We start from the raw sequence: 15,501 nt of genomic DNA, 5'->3' as shown, positions 1-15,501 counted from the left end.
ACGTCAGAGGATGGATTCATGATCATTTGTGGGCATTTTCTACTATACAACTTTTCATCTTAAAGGATCAAGTCACTCAAATTGCTTAAAGACTCATTTGTCTAAGCTTTGAGATATTTGTCTTTTCTACACCCAAAAAATTATTTAATAAAAAGCTTATCAGTACCATGCATTTCCTGAAACAGTGTCTGTGGTAAGATAATCCTCATCTCGCCTTCACTGTGAAATGTTTTTGTGTGAGCTTTGTTAAACAGAACACTTAGTCACTAACAATTAACAAAGACATTTATTGACGGAGAAAAGAACCAAGGGAGAAACTAGGTTTGTTTATTGATGGGTGATTAGGATGCAATTAGTAGTTGAACTTGAGATGTAACATGCCCCGACCTGTTTGACCTAAGAGTTAAGAATTCTCATTTGAAAGTTACAGCACTCGGTAAAGAGACAAAATTGACCAAAACAAAAAAAACACAAAAAAGGCCACAATGAAAATGTGCCCATGTCTTCAGCTGTTTACTGAGAAACTCTGCATATACATCATTTTTACAACAAAGGCCATAAAGGAAGTCAAAAACGTCTTACTGTGCAGTCAGCTGCACCTTCAATATGTTTATGCTGAAGCTGTAAATAACATAAAGATGAATACTGAACATGGAAGCCAGCTTGTTTCTTTGCATCGCACAGAAGCAGAGATTCACACTTGATAAATGAGGGTGACACATCCGCTGAGCACAAAGAAAAATGTGTAGAGTTGGACATAGCTCATCAGGATGGAAACGGTTCGTACTCGACAGTCGGCCTGAGGATTCGTAGCTGTGCGAGTGGGGAACGTGCCAAAAAGTTTCATAAAGTTCTTCAGTCCCACTGATCTCCTTCGTCAATGAGCTTGTTGTCAAGACACGTAGCCTGGAGCAGCATACGCATTGATTTCTGCATGAGCAAACATATTTGTGTGTGTCTGCGGGTGTGGTTGGTGCCTGTTTCTATCCAAACCAATGAACCTTGAATGTTGAAACCTGCTTACAAAACATGGATCACAAATACCTTAGCTTTCATATTAGCAGGAAGTTAAAATTTAATGATAGTCAGGGGGAACTACCAACTAATACAAGTTTTTTTTAAAGCACAACATTATCAGGGTCACTAAGAAGAAGTGACGAGATATTAGCTGGTGGTAAAAATCACACGACACACATACTGTTACACTCGAGTCACACACTTCATAAAGACATATATTTCAAATCAAGTACAGTACATTAGCAGCACGTGGTGGAAAGTTAAGGCTTTTAAGGCTTTAAAAGTCGTTAGAAGCCTGGAAAATAAAAAAGGGTCTTTCAGAGCTCAGACATGAGGCTGGTTTTCCTCTCTGAATGGACCTGGGCTGAACTTCAGTGAAAGCAGCAATATCAATTGTCAAAATGCTGTGGGAGGAAAAAGCAAAAAAAAAATAGATAAAAAAATCTTGCAAGTATTGTGCAGAACTTCCCCCTCACAAAGGCTTAGTGTGAGAAAACCGTGTATTATTGGATTAAAATTATAAGTGTTGTTCAGGGCCTTAACTACTACTTAACTAGAACCGGTTTGACGGTTTCTACGCTTGAACTGAGGACATTTGGACAACGTGAGTATGGACTTCCCCGCTTCTCCCAGCGCTTCAAAGGGCTTTCTAAGGGTTAAAACGTGCTTCTAGGGTTACAGTTAGAGTTAGAGGGCTAGGGAGTGTGTTAATTCCTCACTGGTGGCCATACACACGTGTGTGTGTGTGTGTGTGTGTGTCTTTCTGTACATGCATAGTGTAAAGTGCAACTTAAATATTGGAGCTGATAAAGTTGGGGCTACTTTGGTTCACTTTATAAAATGCTTAATAGATGACAAATAGAGAGAAGTATGACAAAAACTCCTCTTGAGCTGTAATATTATGAATCAATATTGTGTAATAAATTCCAATAGGCAAAGTTACTAGTATCTAATATTTAGTAAAAAGTATTTCTCACCGTAGTCAAGTATTAAAGTGAAAAAACTCACATTGCACTTTTCTTTATTTCAGAGGACAGAAAGTAAAACACGGATCACAAACACAAACAGCAGGTTATTTAGCGGCAGCTTATGTCTAAGCACTAAAGTAAGAAGTGGCCTAAAAACATGGACGGTGGTCAGGATGTACGACAGTGTCACGCTTCCAAAAATAACACTAAGCAGACATGTGGTTAATGACAAGATCTTGATGCAAATCTCTGAACCACGATCAAACAAAATGTGACGCTGGTGTTAAATACACACATTACATGCTGCTCTCTAACAAGATGACTAACAAGATGACACCGGATTGTCAGCAGCTTGCAACAGAGACACAGAGGCATAGACGTTGACGCCCTTTTGCCACATCCCATGCTGATGAGTGCACCATTCTCAACCGGCTGACGAATGCCACTCAACTTCACCCGACTGTCACATCAGCGTGGTCTTCGGGTGCCTGAACACACCACGAGGCACAGGCATCGTTGCCGTTAATTAATTAAATCATTAATCCAGTCATTGTGCTGCTGCACGAGCAACACAGGCCTGATTTCATCTTCATGGACAACAATGCCCAGGCTCATGGAGGTGGCATCATCAGGGAATGGCTGCTGGAGGCTGGGGTACCTAAAACCGAGTGGCCTGCACTTTGGCCAGACCTGGATCCCATGGAGAACATAGGGAGACGTCCTTGTCAAGCTGCAGTCGATGCTCAGAGAGGCATGACGAGTTACTGAGACGCTGACATTCGTTGCTGTGGTCTCCACAGCACTGTTGTTAGCTTTTGTGTCAATGAATTGTTCCAGATGCAGAAATGACCATTACATGCTTCTCTTTAAGTGCCCTACTTTCATGATATAATATGACCAGCAGAGAGGGGGCTGAGAGGGGGCAGAGAGGGGGCTGACAGGGGGCAGAGAGGGGCCTGAGTGGGGGCTGAGAGGGGGCAGAGAGGGGACTGAGTGGGGGCTGACCTGACCCTAAATAAAAGCAGCATTAATGATACAGTGCTGTACGTAGAAAAAATGAAAAGACATCTTGAGACAGTAATCAACACAGTGTCTCCCTAACCACATTCAGTGTGTGTGTGTGTGTGTTTAGCGTTGCTGCCTCACAGCTAGAAGGATCCTGGTTTGAATCCCTGTGCGGGGTTGTGTGTATCTATCCACATCCGTATAGTGTAAATGTGCAACGTGAATATTGGAGCTGCTGAAGTCGGGGCTAATTGTATTCGGTTTTAAAAAAGATGCTTAACAGTTTGTTATAATTTTTTTCAATAAGTATAAAATGATCTCGACTCATGCTTGTGAGTTCAGCAGAGTTCAGTGTGGAGCACTACCAGGAAAGAAAACTTGAAACACTGATTGAAGTATTTTAAAATAGTTCTCAATAAGGTTTGACAGCGTCAGCTTGTGTAGTGTAAGTATTGACTTACACACCGAGGTGAGTGTCATTAACTTTGAGGGGGGGCTCGTTTTCTCTCCTCATCACGGTGAACACTTTAGTTACAGAGTGTGGGACACTTATTCGGGCCCCATTCAGTAAATTATTTATTTCAGAGGACAGACGCGAGAACACTACACCTGTGTCCACCAGTGGTGTCAGGTGTTTCTCTCTTTAGGTTTTCTGCACCTGTTTTTGCTCCACGGCCGAGTTTTGGGGTCAAGTCCAATCTGAGGGCTGACATCATCACTTGGCAAACGAAAAACACCTGACTTTTGTGCCATCCAGTGGTTGTACGATCAGAAATGACTTTGACACTGGAGGTTCAAACCAATTTTGACCCCGTTTGTCCACGATGCTTTGCAAAACGCATAATGATGACGTACAAAAGCCAACCTTTGCTCAGCTTTGCTCAGCTTTTCTCAGCCTTTCACCACAGATGACGGGATGCTAAATAGACAGGCCTTGTCGGAGACAACACAGTGATGCCTTCAGGACGCCAGTGATGAATGTGATATCTGTCTGCAGTAATAAGTCAAATGGCGGAGTGGTGAATGGAGCCCAGCAGCAGCTGCATTACAGCACATCTCCAGTGTAGGCAGCACAATATGGTGGACGTTCCGTTTCCAAAAGAGGAAACGAGCTCTGTTTCTCTAGAAGAATCCAATGCAAGTCAGTAGGACTGATGCCAGAGAAACTCATGCTTCTGTACATTCAGAATGTTTTAGAGCACGCAATTACAGTAGTACTTCTACCTGTAGTGAAGTCCTTTTAAGGCAGCTTTTACTTGAATATTAATAGCTTATAAGGTGTGTGATGACATGAACCCTTTTTTCCTACTCAACTGCTCGTAATTCAGCTTCATGGCTTATGACGAGTCCCTGCAACCAGCTGTAATCCCATACGCCACAGAGCTTCCAGAAACACCGGCCTTGGAGGCGCAGCCAGGCTTTTTACAGGCTCTAAGTCACGCAAATATGACTCAGGGTGGTCTCCAAGTGATATGAACGCAAATCAAGTTGCAGCATGTCCAAGACATTTGAAGACTCACCTGTCGATGATTTTCCCAGTGAGATGCGTCACGGCGGCCGTGTGTGGCGCTCGAAGAAAAGCAGTGCGTTGCAACTTAAGCGGACAGGTGTTTCAGAAGTGCTGAGAGAAAAGACCTGTGGCTGTACTCAGTGGAGGAGGTCTGACATCAGCTCACACACTTTTTACCTAAACTCTACAAACACTGTTTGAAGACTGCAATCAGTAGGATTTTGCACCGAGGTTGCAAAATCCTAAACCTTGCATTTTGTCTTACGAGAAAAAGTAGATGTGGCAACAAAGCTACACCTACAGCAATGACTGAGCAACAAAGAGATCTGTGTGTGTTTTCAGTGTAGGAAGAGATTAATACATCATGCATGAGGTGGTGGAAACAGACTGGGTGTAATTTCCCATATGTTCCGATACATGAACCATAGACAGAGCAAAGCTGCAGCCTGACTGATACATAAATCATCGTTTCAAGAAAAGCTCGCAGACCTTTTAATCCTACGTTATGTTTTTATCTTTTCTTGTCTTTGAGTTAATACAATGACACTTTTGAAACTGTGCATCGGACAAATATTGAAACAAGAGTTGTTTAAAGGCAGAACTTTAGACTTGCTGCGTCGACACGCAGCATTTAGTTTGACATTTCTCTAATACCATCCTCACTGCTTTTACTCGTGAAGCCAAGTGCAGTCAAACACGACAGCTTCTTATTCTCTACTCCAGTTTCCAAACAGAATTACTGCCAATTTTACTTCTCCCCTCCATTTTCTGGACCATGTACATCGTTTAGTGCTCAATTCTTCCCTCTTGGTGTGTTTGTCCGTGCGGTGGAACTTGTGTAAACCCACTTCAGGATTGCAAAACGTCTTCACTTGTAAACTTGAAAGTGCAACCCAGTAAAACACACTTATCATCTTCTTGTTTGCTTTGTGTCACCATGCCGCACACGGCAGGGGTCTGAGGCTTTTAGGCTGCGCTCTCTTTGTCTTCACTTCAACATCTGCAGACAGTTTAATTTTTCATTCCTTTCTACTGATGCTGCTCAATGATGCAAGTTGCATTAAAAGGCAGTTTTTTTTTTTGCACAGGGGGGTTTTGCGGAGAAAGGAAGTGTAATCGTGCCAAAAGCCTTAAATAGCTCTTGGTGGCCTTCACTAACCTTATGTCCCAGAGGTGTCGTGTTTCTGTTTGCCCTGCTTTGAGCTCCAGAGTAATTCTAAAGTTCCTTGTGTACTTTGTAAAGAACACAAAGACACAGATAGCGGCGATATGACAGAACGTATAACTGATACATGTCATCTAGTTTGACACCTGTGTCCTACTGTACATTGTCTGTACCACAGTAGCATGTTGCTCCTAATTTTTGGCTGATTTAGACTCACCACTAACAATTTTACAGGAGCTGGAGTTTGGAGCATTTGTTGCACATTTGACTACGCCAACAAAATTCCTCCACTGTTTTCCTGGCTGTCCCACGAGATGGTGACGTCTTTGCCCAAAGAGGAACCGTTGGCATTCAGACTTTAACAGTTGTGGGTAAGCAGATTACAGCTCTCTGCTTTACTGTATTATTTCAGGCTCATTGCACAATTGCTGTGTCTGTCTGTTGCAGAACTTGTTGAGGGATTTGAACCTGACCAAACAAATATTTGCTTTGATGGATCAGATGACATGTGTAGTGAAGAACTAACTAACACAATGTCAAATAAGGGAAATTTGGATTTGCATAGTCGAGAGTGGAGTCAACAAGATCTGGGCGGCTCGGAAACCACAAAAAGACACAAATGTCAAATCAAACATTCAGCGTTTACACAGTTCTATAGCAAAGGTTTAACAGCAGCTTTTTAAAAAGATTCTTATTTGTGACGCCGATGAGAAAACGTCACCGTGGTTTTCAGACGAGGATTTCGGGGTTTTGTTGAACAGTCTGCCTTCATGTCGTGGATGTGAGTTGCAGAGGTGTTAATAGGAGGTTAACCTCATGTTTCCCACATAGGATCTGATGCTGATCACTTCCCTGCAGTGGTTGAGACACAGTGCCACACAGTGGCTTCACTGAGGGCTACGAGGCTGCCAAGCCCAGGGTTCTGCCTCCTCTGTCTGCCTCATTGCTGGCTGCAGTAACAATTCTAGCAACTGTGTTTTTCTACTGAAACAAGGCTCCTAAGCCAAGACCTGATCCGGGCTTGTTGCCAGACTACACTGCTGCCCATGCTCCAATGGCCATGGACAGTTTTTGTCAGAGCTGTTCTTCCTACGAACTGCTCTCAAAGAGGAACATGTACAGTGTTTTTATATCATTTTATGAATTAGTGTGAGAGCGTGGAGGGAAGTCGGACCTTTAGTTCATGGCTGTAAACCCGACATGTGTTTGTCAGTACTGTACTTAGTATTAAGTGTCTGTCCTTTGACGCATCATTGCAGCTACAAAAACTGCAAGAAGTAGACAGGAAATGGGTGGAAATTATTAAAAGATTCAGTCCCATGAGCCCCTCAAATATTTAACAGAGGTCTCAGAGTGATGCAGAATATGGCACATCTGTGTTGACAAAGGCTGACTTGTTTTGCTGAATTCCTTGCGACTAACTGTTCTAAGGAAGCCCGGTATTTACAACCCCAGTTCCCCAAAAGTTGGGTAAAACGTAAATAAAAACACAACGCAATGATTTGCGAATCTCATCAACCCATATTTTATTCACAACGGAACATAAACTGAGACATTTTACCCTTTCACGGACAATATGAGCTCATTTTGAATTTGACGGCAGCAACACATCTCAAAAGTTAGAACAGCGTTATGTGCAGCGTCCCCTCGTCCCCCCTCAACTGTCTGTAAACCTGTGGGAAGTGAGGAGACCAGTTGCTGGAGCTTTTGTCTGAAGCAGTTTTCTAGCTGCTCAACAGTCCTGGGCTTTTGTTGCTGGATTTTGTTTGGTTGTCATGTTTTTATGAAGCACCAGATGTTTGCTCTTGGTGAAAGGTCTGGACTGTGGGCCAGTTCAGCACCTGGACTCTTCTCCTCCAAAGCCATGCTGTTTTGATGGATGCAGTATGTGGTTTGAAGCGATTTGCAAATCATTGCATTCAGTTTTTGCTTAGGTTTTATACATCCTCCCAACCTTTTTGGAAATGTTGAACAATGCTCAGCATGAATACCCCCTCCCCCACACACACTCACCCAATCTTTGCCTGCATTAGTGTAAATCATTTAACTGAGCTGAGGAATGGTGGGTGGGAGGTCTGGGTCTATTTGTGACTCATCTTATGCAGCCACCGGCAGCTTTAGCTCCTGAGAGAAGCTGCCAAAACCAACAAATACTTTAATGAAGTTATGGCAAGTTGTTCACGCCCATGAAAATTGCTCAGTGGTGCATAGTCTGAAAAACCTCATTCATCTGGATTCCAGCCTTTAAAGTTATACCAATTATCATCACACTTAAGTGTTATTGGGCCGATAGCACAATACCGACAGTCTCCACTCAAGCCTTATAGTTCACCGCACTAAGCCTTGTAAATTACATAAAATAATCCCATAGCTCTTCTGGACTTTATATGGGCTCCTTTTGCGATTATTCTCTACGAGCAAGAATTCTCAGTGCAGAAGCTGCAATACCAATACTGGCAACTACACCGAAATTGCGCCATTGCCCATCACTGTTCCTGGGGCCTTAGCGAGAGAGGACAAAGACTCCGACTTGATGAAAAGGTCAACAAAGGACACATCTTTAAACTATTTGAAAGGTTCAAAACTTTCCTTCAGTTAAACACTGTGTTAATTTGAATGTTTCTGTTCTTCAAATTAACCTCGCTGGGGCTTTCCCAGAGCAAAAGATCCAGGAAAATCCCGCAATGTAGCAGTGTCTCCAGGGGCCACTAAAAACTGGTGGATTTAGATTTGTAGATGTATATGTAGTTTCTCCCAGGAGACTGTCGTCGTCGACTGTGCAGTTTGCAGTGCAAACATTCAGTCCTAGTTTCAATGTGCCAACACTAATTTGATGCTGTAAAATATCCTGTAATAGTCTAAATCCTATTAGTTATTGTAATTATTGGTAAAATATGACACATCCAGCAAATAATGTCTCTAAATTCATTGTCCGCCCAAGATGCTGCATCTATTTTTGTGAAAACAAGTGCATACACATTTTCCAAGGCAAAGAAAAATAAATGTTTCAATAATATGCAATATGCCCTAAAGATGCAACAGGAGTGCAAAGTAAACCACAGAGTAGAAAGTTCTTAAATGGAACGATAGTGAGCGTTAAAGACGTGGTTAACCAGAATGTATCCTGTGCCCATTTTTCTAAGGTAACTGTAAGTGTGTGTACGACAGGTGATTGTGGATTATTGAAAACACTGCATAATGCAGGCAAATACTAAAAAGCTGGATTTACCATTTGCAGCCTTGTTTTGACACGATGTAACTTGTATTCGTGTTGTCTGTTTAAAGCAGAGGGCTGCACAGTGTTGATCTAAATAACTGATAACTCAAAGCGTTTCATCTAAACTCTTCTTCACGCTGACTGACAGATAAAGGAGTAAGAAGTGACAGCAGAAAGGCCATTGTGCTAAGTTAACATTGTACTTTGCTGATCCATTTTGCTCCTGCACATGAGAAAATAGAACTCAGAGAGGCAGGGACATGCACATTGAGCAAACCAAGATCCAATCATTCACTCCAGGTGACATCACTTGGAGGAAACTTTAGTTCGGATTATGTGATCTTGATTATGTCAGGGCTCCTCCAGATGACATCATCCGCACTCCACCGTCTTATGGTGGAACCTTTAAGGTAGAAGCAGAGTAATACAAGCCAGAGGGAAGTTTAAAAGCATTTACACCCTAAACTTAAACCATAGAAAGGAAGTTGAAAATTGGTGAAGTCGCCCTTTAATTGACAATATTTGTGTGACACTGGACAAAGCAGCGTATGAACTGTGTAAACTCTGTAAAGAAGTGATGAAGACACACACACAGCAGAAGAAATCCGGATTGCCAGGGTCAGCCCAGAATTAATTATTTTATTTGTTATTCTAATTATTTTAGTGGTTTTTGCAATGACCTCACTCGAGAATGGAAAGTACTGTGCAATATACTTTGGAATTCAGAGTATGGCCTGTGGTATTAAATTAATCAGCTACTCTTTCAGAAACTATTTCAAAATGCCACAGCGCTCAAGGGCTGCCGTGATTGTTCTTCAGATTATGATCTTGTCACACAGAAACACAGAAAATACATGCAGATCTACAGTTTTGCATAGTTTAATGAGTAATTCTTTTGTTGTTACACACCACTTCCTGATGGGTTGGACTCACAACACATGGTACATGAATTTTCACAAGGTTTCTCTTCACGGCGGAAGCTATTGCGCAGTGAAAAAACAGAAGTAAAGCCTCTTCGTTACTTCCCTTCATTTACATTTTGTCCTGATCTCTGTCTTTTTAGCTACGTGTTGGTGAAGTTGATCTGGACTCATGTTAACTGCATTGCTTTCTCCTTAGTTGGAAACGTTTGGCTACTCATCCAAGTAGCTTGGTGATTGACCCTCAGAGCTTTCCGTGTAGTACGATGGAAACCAAAAGGGAAAAGGTCTCGCATGGTGGTGGATGCTACAACAAGACGCACGTCTTTTCACCGTTTGACTCTCGTGCGAGATGTTGTGCACTTTAATGACGATGATAAAACATCGTGGTGCACGGGCTCCTACAATATGTCACCATTGTCACTGTTTGTGGGATTTTGTTTTTATGTAATTAATCTGTGAATTTAACTTTACCATGAAGTTTCTTTGGCCCAACCCTAACTGAGTTTTTGTGTTTGGATAATGTTGTTGCCGTGGCATCAAATTGTGGCGCACAATAGTCACACCAAAGGTCGCCTGCGGCGCCCAAGGCCATAAAAAGGCCCCAGTCTGACGCGGTTTGATGAGAACATGATGAGTCCCGTATGTGGCTGTGGGTTTAGGTTGGAGAATGATTGGGATGTTGTTGCAAAACCAAGTAACACACAGTGTGTGAAGTTCCAAAGCTCAAGCATGAAAAAATGTTTAATGAGGCAGTGATCAGACAAAACCTGCTGTGTCCCATGTCCATAAAGACAGAGCTGCAGACTTCTACTCATCCACTTCATACTTATACATAATGTTTGTTTCATTTGAGCATTTTGTCTTTAATAAATCACTTTAATTCTCAGTCTACATGAGGCGTCGAGTGTTTGTCCCAGTCTAAGGGTCAGATGAGCAAACGTCTGGGATTTGAACCCAGGACGTCTCATTTTCCTTAGTACTGACTAGAACACTGCTAATATGATTCAGATAAATATATTAGAACCCAAACTGTTTTTATCAATATGACAAGTCTTTACCAAATATATTTCTCAGGTGGCAAAATGTTCATGTTGTACATATTAAAAAAAATTCACAAAAACATATTTTTTCCTTATCTTTCCCTTCTAATCTTGTCATTTCTGGCCACACAGTATCCACGTTTACCCGCTAAAGAACTATTATCATGTACGTTCAAAAAACAAAACAAAGACCCTCTCTCAATCTTCAACCGCTGCTGCCGCTGTCTAAACTGCACCGTGCATGAAATGCAGAAAGAACAATCCTGGTCCTGCACTTTCCCCACATGCTGAACCTAAAATAAAACCATCCAAAACATATTAGCAGATGTGATGTACTGAAGCCCGTCACTTAGAACAAAGTTATGGAGTTGTCCAAAGTGTCCTCTGAAGACCACCACTGACTGTGTGCATTTATTTTTTCCTGTTGGTTCTGACCAGTAAGTCAGAGGGAAAAGTGGTTTCGGCGCATTCTGCTCGCGTTTTCAGATATTTTGGAATATTATATTATATTTTATTATATTAATGGTTCACAGTTTTTCCCGGCTGTCAGAAATCTCTTCTCAATGAATTCACATCAGTTTTAAATATCCACAAAGCTCTTTGGTTTGTTCCAATGATTTTCTGCATTTTTACTCTTTTATCAATACGCATACTGCTTTTCTGCTGTATTATCAAATTATTGCTATGGATTTCCTATTGTTTTCTGACTACTAAACTGTTATTTGTGCTGATTTCTAATCCACTCATGTTACCATGTTAGCAGCCCCTCGTCCCCTTAAAGAAAGAAAATCCTTTCTCTTGCACTGTGGTCATATGGATTTGGAAAACACCGTAGACACAACAGAAGAAGTGAAACAGAAAGTGAAATAGAAGGTTTTCTTTCCACTCAGACTGCAGGTGGAAAGTTCAGTATTAAAAAGATCATACAGGACAAGAAAATGTCCAGAACTCACTTTGAAACATTTGTAAATGTTTTTTGGTTTTTTTTACAAGCTCTTTCCAATAAACCCTTCGCATAATGTTCGGAAATTATTTGTGAGTTAAAAAGTTTCTTTTATTTTTTTTTTTACATTTTTCATCTGATGGCCCTGATTAAAAAAAAGAAAAAGAATTCCTAATAGATTTTTGGCTTAATAAAAGAAAAAGAATATATTTGAATTGCATGTTGAACCTCTTTATGTTTGCTAAATTCATATCCGGGCTGTCATCATTGTCTGGTATTGTAGCCACACGTACGCAGACGCAGCCAGAACCCGAGTCTGCACAGTGACCGTCCGGTTCCACTTGGTGGAGCTGTGGCTGTTTGTCAGCGAGAGCCTGGTTCCTCTTTTGTCTCCCCTCAGACAAAAACCCTCCCATTCTTAAATTTAAGACTGTGTGAGAAATAAGAAAAGATCGTGAGGTTGTGGCTGAGTAGTCTGATGTTTAATATTCTACATTTGATATGGATTTTCTCAATATGCGTCGTACTAACTCTTGTTTTTAACTTAAAAGTGCATCATCTACACAGGCTTTCTCGTTTTGAAGCCCCTCATATCATCCTGAGCTATAGAACTTCTCTAGTTTAGTATCTGTATTTCCTGCAATATGGAGCCAACTGAAATGTGTTAAACCAAACGCTGTCTCCACTTTACTTTATGTCAACACTCATACTTAAACTGGATTCATCAAGTTCATTTACCTCCATTAATCTAACTTCTCCTGTCTGTATGTTACATATGCTCATAATTAGTGTTTCGTGTTAATACACAGACCTGTTATTTCCTTGTACATATGTGTGAATAAGTCTGATTTGCATCTACACTACACTGATGTATTTGTGTAGACGTGTGTATGAATGGATGCATGTGGAGCTTCTTTTGTGCACTGGGTGACTTGTACACGTTAAAAAAATTATAATAACAACAACAGCTACAAAATAATAAATAATGTTATTTCTCTTTTACATACAGGGCAGACGACTTTTGATTTCCATGTGCAAAACATGATGCAACTCACTGCTCAATAGAAGAATTTTTGTTTTTGTCCTCTCGCCGAAGTGAAGCCGGTTGCTCACTTTTTGCTTGGACAGCCGTGACTTAATGTGCCCTAAAGGTTCCCACCTGGGTGCATAAACACTCTGCCTGACAGCCTGGCTATGCATGGCTTACTTCTCCTCCGTTCATTTTATAGCATGCATGTATCACTTTATGGCATCCATCTATCTGGTAAACCTTGAAAAGGCTGTTGAGGCTCTGGATAAATGTGAGGGTGACACTCTGACAGTCCCTGATCTGTCTGTCCATGTTGCCTGAAATCTCTCTCAGTGATCGTAACTTTGCGCTCTCACGCATTCTGACATATTTCCCGCTGAAGCAGAAGTGTGTGTGTGTGTGTGTGTGTGTATACATGTGTTTGTGTGCCATCTGATAAACTGGCTCAGCTCAAATGTCACCTGTCAAGGTGCAGCTGACAGAGAAATATACAAAAATACTGCAGCATGATACAGCTTGTTTGGGAGTTTGGTGTCAGAGTGAGTAGCTGTTGATCTAAGTGACTGAGGCTGTGTTGCAATTGAGCCTGGCATATAGACATGTTTGTGTGTGTAAAGGAGTATGTGAGTGTAATTAATGATGTGTTCCCCCTCTTCATAGGGTAATAGGATTTCCCCACCCCAGGCAGCAAATAGAGTAGGGGGGGGGGGGGGGCAGCTTTGCACATATGTATGTGTGGGTGAGGGAGGAAGGCAGAGTTAGTGAATGGGAGCCCCATGTAGTGATGCCAATAGAGGACCTGTGTGTGTGTGTGTGTGTGTGTGTGTGTGTGTGTGTGTGTGATAGGGGGAGGGGGAACAAGCGAGTGATTTATAACAGCTACTCCAGGTCTCTCCTCTCTTCCACAGCAGCACCGCAAACACATCCATTACAAAAGTACTGATGTTAATGGGATGGCTGTGTGTGTGAGCGTGCGTGCTCATTGGTATGTGTGCGTGCACAAGTATGCACCTCCGCGCGTGTGTGTGTGTGTCTCTCTATGTGTGTGATAACCAGATGCTACAGGGTGAACGGAAGGTGAAGGTTACTGAGGGTGTTTCATGGCGGTTTGCTCGTGCCCAAGTCCGAGTTTACATGCGTATGTGACTGCAGGGGTGTGTGTGTGTGTGTGTGTGTGTGTGTGTGTGTGTGTGTGTGTGTGTGTGTACATGAGCATATTGTCAATTTATTTTGGCTAATTCCACCACCTTTACTTAATTTTCTCTCTTTGTTTGTTTGTGCGTGTGTGTCTCGCTCCGCTGGTGAAATGCGGTTCGAGGAGATGCAGTGATAAAAACTGGAATTGAGGAAAAATACTCTAGAGAGTAAACAGAAGGAACTAGAAGAAATAAATAAAGTGGATGTGGAGGTTTTTGGTAATGGACTGTTATATGCTGAGGACCACATCCACCTCGGTGTGTGTGCCTGAATACACACACACACACACACACACAGTGTCTGCCTGTCTCCTCTCACATTACCCTTTACATTAAAACCAGTCAGGGGGAAAATTACTGCAGACCTGGGCCACCGTCTGCCCACCTGGCCCCACAGCGAGAGGAGGGGATGTGAAGCCAGAGAAGGGGATAAAGAGGAAATACAAGGGGATGAGGAGGTGGGGAGGGGGTCCGAGGGTCCTGGTGAGGGACAGGGTGGCCCAAAGGCACTGGTCTGAAGCCAGTTTCACGCAATGAGGGAGTTTCTGGTCCAGGGTCTGTGCCTGAGGGCCCCCCGAAAAAGCCCTGACTCCACTAATGTTACCAGGGTTAAAGACACAGAAGACAGTTTATGATTTATGCTTTCTTCATCTCGCCGCTGACTCAACATTTCAGAAGCAATATTCAACCACACGTGCAGTTGGGCATTCAAGAACTTACTCACAAGACGCTGAAATTATGTGTTTAAATAAGCAATTGATGAAAGTATTATATATAACGGAATGTAAATGTCTCATTGTTCTGGTTTCTGGTCTCTAAACTGCAAATTCACAGTTTTTAGCACATATATGGTCAAATATTTCTCTTAGCTCAGTGTTTCAACCCAAACTTTGTCCCAGTCCCAAATTTAATTTGGGATTTAATACCTGTGATAAATATCAATGAACCCATTGCTGTCGTTATGACTAATAATTCTTCTCAAATACATTGACCAGAAATCAGTGCTACTGTAGCTGGTTGACGCACAGCTAATTTAGATTTGTCTTTACACCCTTTGGTATATTACAGCAGAGTCAATGAGCTCATTACATGGCCTTTTTCTTTTTTTAATAATTAATCAGCAAAGAAGATGTGATAATTTCCTAAGCACATGTACATATGTTCACGTTTTAAGGTATGTGCACATTTACCTGTGCTACAGTTCAGAGGAAAAAAATACTACATTTATTCGTCGGCTTTAGTTACTTTTTAAATGCCGATTCCTAAAAAAAAAATAGAGTTTTTTAGCAGCTTACAGCAAAAATAAATAAATCTTTTCTCCTTTAAAAAGGTTTCCCTGGTGTCGGGCCCCTATAACATTTGCGTTTCTATTGCTACTTTCTAAAAGACTCAATATCTGAATAAAAAAATGAATGAAATTCTCAGATCAGGTTTTATAATAAAGACATAAGGCTTCTTTGCCTTGAATCTGTACATGAATTAAACTT

The sequence above is a fragment of the Channa argus genome, chromosome 18 (genome assembly GCF_033026475.1).
Source record: "Channa argus isolate prfri chromosome 18, Channa argus male v1.0, whole genome shotgun sequence".
NCBI classification, from domain to species: domain Eukaryota; kingdom Metazoa; phylum Chordata; class Actinopteri; order Anabantiformes; family Channidae; genus Channa; species Channa argus.
Note: the sequence above shows the minus strand (reverse complement) of the source record.